A 6,071-nucleotide genomic window follows, 5' to 3' on the forward strand; every position below is an offset into this window, starting at 1 on the left:
GAAGTATAGAGAAAATTATGTCTACTCCATCTTCCCAGAGGTGGAAGCCCCTCTGTTCTTATTTTATTTCCCATGTGGGTCATGCTGCCATCATTCCCATAAACCCCTAGAGCAAGTTATTTCCCAATGGACCCTTTGCAGGCTGTGATGAAACTTTCTCCAGTGTCCTTTCAAATTGGGCACCTGACCTTGAGCCCGCCCAATAACCGGCTTCATCAAAGGTTTCAGCCAGGTTAGTGGCGGACGACCTCGGATGGAGGGTGAGGCCCTGGAGGGAGCACTTTGGACATTTGAAGCCTGGGTGTGGGAGGCTAGTTTTCCAAACCAGAGAAACTATTCCTGGGGATTTGGGGGCCAGCTGACATCATAGAAACTGTGGCCCATTCCCCAAAGCCTGAGCGGAGGCAGTTAGGACCAGGGTATATTGCACCCAGAGCCCCTGGGCTGACTTCCTTGTTCTGGAAAGAGCTAAGAGATTAAGAGGACAGTATTTAGTGTTAGAGCAGAAGTTTCAATCCAGTGGCTCGAGTGGAATAATAATAATAATAATAATAAGAAGAAGAAGAAGAAGAAGAAGAAGAAGAAGAAGAAGCAGCAGCAGCAGAAGAAGAAGCAGAAGCAGCAGCAGCAGCAGCAGCAAGCACATAAACCGCACTCACAGTGGGGGAGGCACTGTTTTCAGCACTTTGCATGTTTTAACTCATTTAATCTGTACAATAATCTGTTTGCATTACCTTTCTGAGTCTGTCATCCTGCATTAGACAAAGCTACATTCCAATTCCGGCTGGACCGCTTGACTTCTTGTGCAACCCTAGACAAGAGCTTGAACTCCAATGGGCCTGTTTCCTTGCCTGAAATGGACACAAGAAGAGTATGTAGCTCACAGGGATGTTGGAAGAATGAACGAGCAAGGCTGGAGCACAGTACTGGCACATAGTAAGTGCTCAACAATTGACAACTATGATCATTCTGCTTGTGGCCAATTTTATTTTCCCGGGACGGCACCAATATCTCTCTTCCCTCCTACGTGGGCTTCCCATATGGTCCTCTTAAACATGATTGACACTCTTCCCACTGAGAGTTGAGGGTCCCTGTTCCCACCTGTTGAAAGTGGGTGGGGGCTTGTGCCGCGCCAACCAGAAGAACATGGCAGGACTGATGCTATGGGATCTCCAGGGCTCAGCCATAAAGAGGGTACAACTTCTGCTTGGTTCCCTCACTCCTGGGACTCCCATCCTTGGAACCCAGCCACCATATTTGAATTTCAGACTACACCAGGCACAAAAACCAGAGAGAGAAAGCAAGGCTCCTAACGGGCCACCAGCAACAATTAACCAGCCTATGAGCAAATGAGCCTTCAGATGATTCCGGCCCCTAGCCTTTGAGTCTTTCAGCTGATGTCCCAGACGTGGTGGAACAGAAACCAGACACCCCCATGCTGCCCTGTCCGAATGTCTGACCCATATGATCATGAGCATAATGAATAGCTGTTTTATGTCATTAAGTTTTGGAGCAATTTGTCACACAGCAATAGATAACTATTACTACCGCTATTATTTTTCTCACCCAGAGTGAGCAAGTGGGGGCGAAGTAACAGAAGGAGTCAAACTCACAGAGGAAGTTGGTGGCAGAGATCAGCCAGGACTTGAGTGGGCTGAAACCTCTACAAAGAGCTTCTTATAGGAAGGAGAGTCCGCACAACATGAGGCCCCTGGTTGGATGACTTGGACCTTCGCACCCTACAGGAGGAGTGATGGCTCCCAGGCTGGACCCACCAACTCCCTTTCTTTGTTTCTTCCCCCTTTACGCTGAGAAAGAAGTAGGATGTGGGAGGGAATTCTTAAAGAACTTCCACAGTTGATGGATGGTTTGACTACCATTTACTTTCATTCCCTACTAGGCTTGTCCGCTAGACAGATGAGGAAACTGCGGCTCAGAGAGATTAAGACATTTGCCCAAGGTCACACAGCTAGTGCACAATAGAGCTGAAATTCCAGTGATACACAGCACCCCTCCTTCTCCCCATTTTTAGAATTATTATTATTTTTGAAAGATTTTATTTATTTATTTTAGAGAAAGAGTGTGAGAAGGGGGAGGGGCAGCAGGAGAGGGTAGAGACACTCAAGCAGACTCCATGCCCAGTGTGGAGCTTGATGTGGGGCTTGATCTCACGACCCTGAGAGCATGACCTGAGACCAAACCAAGAGGCCGATGCTTAACTAACTGCACCACCCAGGCGCCCCCTCCCCATTTTTAATAGGAAAATAACAATTTACGTAAAATGTGCATACATATTGATTATAGTCACCGGCCCAGGGTTTTTTCGTAAAGATTTTATTTATTTATTTATTTATTTATTTATTTATTTGAGAGAGAGCATGAGTTGGGGGGAGGGGTAGAGGGAAAGGGAGAAACAAACACCACCCTGAGCAGGGAGCCCGATGGGGGGCTCAATCCCAGGACCCTGAGATCATGACTGGAGCCAAAGGCAGACGCTTAACTGACTGAGCCACCCAGGCGCCCCCACCAGCCCAGGTTTTAAGGGCTTTCTATGTGCCAAGCACTGTGCTGAGCACTTACGTGAATGACCAAGCCATGCCTAGTTCTTTGACCCTATGTCCTGCCTGCCTTCTCCTTGATCACTCCATGCCTCCCTCTTTGTGACCTTTCTGCTCCTTGCACGTGCCACGCTCTTGGCATGGATGGCTCCCTCTGCCTGTATGTCCCCCTGCACCTTGCCCACCACCCCATCTCAGTGGCTGCTTCCTTCTCTCACTCAAGTCTCGACTCACACATCACCTCTTCCGAGGGGCCCCCCCAACTACCTACTTTACTGGAACATACCCTTCCTCAACTCTGCCTCACGCGCTCTGTATAAAATCGCCCGACCGCTTTCCTTCAGGGCATGAGTCATCGTTTGAAGTGATTCCCCACTAGATTACACTCCATGAGAACAAGGAGTCCAAATTATTCCCTGCTACATTCCCAGTGCCTGGAACAGTCCTGGAACATAGCAGAGGTCCCGTAAGTCCTGAAAAATTGACCATGCCTTAAATCATTGTACTTTATTATTATAAACATTAACCAAAAGCCTATCATTCATTCACAAGTATTAATTGAGCAACTGCTATATACCGGGTATCATTCTGGGTGCTGGGGCTTTGGCAGTGACCAAACAAGACAAAAGTCTCTGGTCTCACAGAGCTTTCATTTTATTAGCTTTATAATAAGATAAACGAGTGGAATATATCACATATCCCATACTGCTTAGTGCTATGAAGAAAAATAAAGCTGGGGGAAGGGAGAGAACGCAGGGAGTACTGGCACCAGCTTTCCACTCCCCCTGCACAGAAGGGCAGAACTCAGTGCCTCCCCTCCTACCCCCCTCGCTGAGCCCTGTACCACTGTCAGCATCTTTCAGTGTGACATTTTGGTCAGGCCTCTACAGCTCCAAGAGCAATATTGGCTTTGAAGCCAGTCCCAGCGGGTGGGCCTCAGGCTGGGGTTGGGATTAGTTACCCCTTTTAGCTCCCTGGCTGGGTTTGAGCTGCTCAGGCCTGCAGGGCCTTTCCTCTCTATGGGGGAGGAGGCAGGCCCAGAGTCCCCCAACCTGGGGTTGCATCTAACTCTGGGTTCTGGGCCATCCCCTAACCTTCTGTATCCCAGGCGGGAGAGTGAAGGTTTACAAACATGAGGAGGCCTTTGATCGGCACCAAACCCCCAGGGTTCTGAATGTTTTTTGTTCCAAGCTGCAGGCCAGGACCATACTCCACTTTGCCTCCAGCAGGGAAGGTGGTGGGTAGGTGGCGTGTGTGTGTGTGTGTGTGTGTGTGTGTGTGTGTGTTGTGTGTGTGTGTATTTGGGGTAGTGGAACGAAGGCTCATGTGGCTCCATGATTTTCTTTCCCACAAGCAGACTGTTGCTCGCCTGAGGGAATTCAATTCAATTCAGCAAATGTTTACAGAGCACCTACTACCTTCCAGGCACCATTCTAGAAACCATGGCTGGAGCAGTGGCCAAACAAGGCCCCTGCCCACGGAGTAGACAGGAAGCAAGCAAGTGAATGTGAAAGATAGCAGGTGCTCAGGAATGGGATGGAAATAAGGCTAGGGAGGGCTGGGAAGGGGGTGTCACTTTTCTATTGGGTGCTCATGGAGACCTCTCAAAGTGGCATTTGGCAGAGACCTAAAGGAAGCCAGGGAGGCAGCCACATAAAGATCTGTGAGGAACAGTGTTGCAGGCAAAGGGAACAGCAAGTGCAAAGGCCCTGAGATAGCAACATGACTGTAAGAAGAACAGGGTAAGCAAGTAGGGGCAGAGTAAGAGAAGAAGAGGCCAAACTCACAGAAGAAGCTGCTGGCAGAGATCGGTAGGCCTTATGGAGGCTGAATCTCAGTCCAGTGTTCTCGTCTCCCGGCCCTGAAGAGAAGAGGCTGGAGCCTGCCTGTCATTGTTCCTTCACTTTGACCTCGGTAGAGAGGCCTGTGCTGTCCCATCTGCCAGCCTGATCCAGGAAGGCGGCAAGATGCCAGGGAACAAGTGTGGCTTTAGAGGTCGGGGGTCTGTTTCTGTTTTGGTTAGGAATGTTTGTGGCTTCAAGTGATAGAAAACCTGGCTAAAGCAGCTTCAGCTTTAAAGATGTTTACTTATGCAAGTCATAAGTCAGGGAAAGAGCTCTGAGGTCTGACGTCACTAAGGACAGACTCACAGTTCTGCCCATTCTTTATTCCCTTGTCTTCCTCTCACTGACGCTGTACCTGTGGGGCTGCCTCCTGGTCTCAAGATGGCTGCTGAACCTCCAGCTATCGCCACTGCATTTAAAAGCAGGAATTGCTGATGCAAGTGTGTTGGAGGCAGGGTGTGGAGAGAATTCTCACACCCTTTTATAAGAAAGAAAATCTTCCCCAGAAGCGACTTCTGCAGATTTGCTTTTGTGTCTTATTGGCCAGAAGAGTCACATGCCCACCTGCATATCAGGGAACAATCCAACCTTTCCTGAGATGAAGCCATTCTCACCTAATAAATATCTGGACAAACAGAGGCTCTGTCCAAAAGGAATAAAGACGGTGGCTTTTGGTAGGCAACAGACAGTGCCTGGCACAATCTCTATCATGTATAAGCTGATGACTGGGCAAGTCGCTTAGCATCTCTGAGACTCCACTTCCTCATCTATAAAATGGGTACAGGAAGTAACTGCTGTTTCTGCCCTCTTAGCATCTATCCCGTCCTTCTCAGGAACACCTTGATTTTCCTTAGGGCGGTGGCTCTCAGAACAGCATCACCTGGGAACTTGTTAGAAATGCAAATGCTCAGCTCAGGCCCAGACCTTTGGATTTGGAAGCCCTGGGGTGGGGGCGGGCAGTGTGGGGAAGTGCACCTGTGTATCTTTGGCTTCTAAGTGGGGCAAATGATGCTTTATTATAATTGCCTGTTTGTTGGTTCTAAAAATAGTATTAATAGGTTCTATAATAATAACAATTGCTAGCTGTTAACGACGCGCTGGGCACTGCGGTGTCCCTCTACGTGCCTTATTCCGCTGATGCTTCTGGTGGGCATTGATGGGCAGCCCAGGGCCCCCTCAGGGCAAGCCTGATCGCCCCAAAGGCAGGAAGTGTGGTCAGCAGGCGGCCACCACCTTCAGGGATGGTGTCCCCACAGAGAACGGCCTCACCCACGCTCCTGTCCTTCCAGGGGTGGCCCACCAATGACTGTGTGATGGGAGATTATGAGGGCCTGTTCCTCTCAGCCCAACTTGGGACATCCCTGTAGGGCCTCAGCAGCAAAGAGCTCCCCAAGGGGTCAGCTGAGGCTGTTGCTGGGTCCGCTTTCCGATCCCACTTCTGCGCCTGCCCTCCCCTGCCGTCTTGCCTTTCCTTCTGTGGAGGACGACCCCCGAGGGCACGCCTTAGTAAACATCCTACAGGCTACACTGCATCTCAGTCCGCTTCCTGGGAATGCCGACCCATGACAACACTCACAGCAGCTCTACGGGGTAGGCATCATTGTCGGTCCTTCTTACAGAGGACGTTGCTGAGGCTCAGAAAGGTGCGGTGCAGGGGCGGGGGGGGGGG

This window comes from Ursus maritimus, unplaced genomic scaffold (assembly GCF_017311325.1).
Source record: "Ursus maritimus isolate PB19 unplaced genomic scaffold, ASM1731132v1 scaffold_22, whole genome shotgun sequence".
In the NCBI taxonomy this organism is placed as follows: Eukaryota; Metazoa; Chordata; class Mammalia; order Carnivora; family Ursidae; genus Ursus; species Ursus maritimus.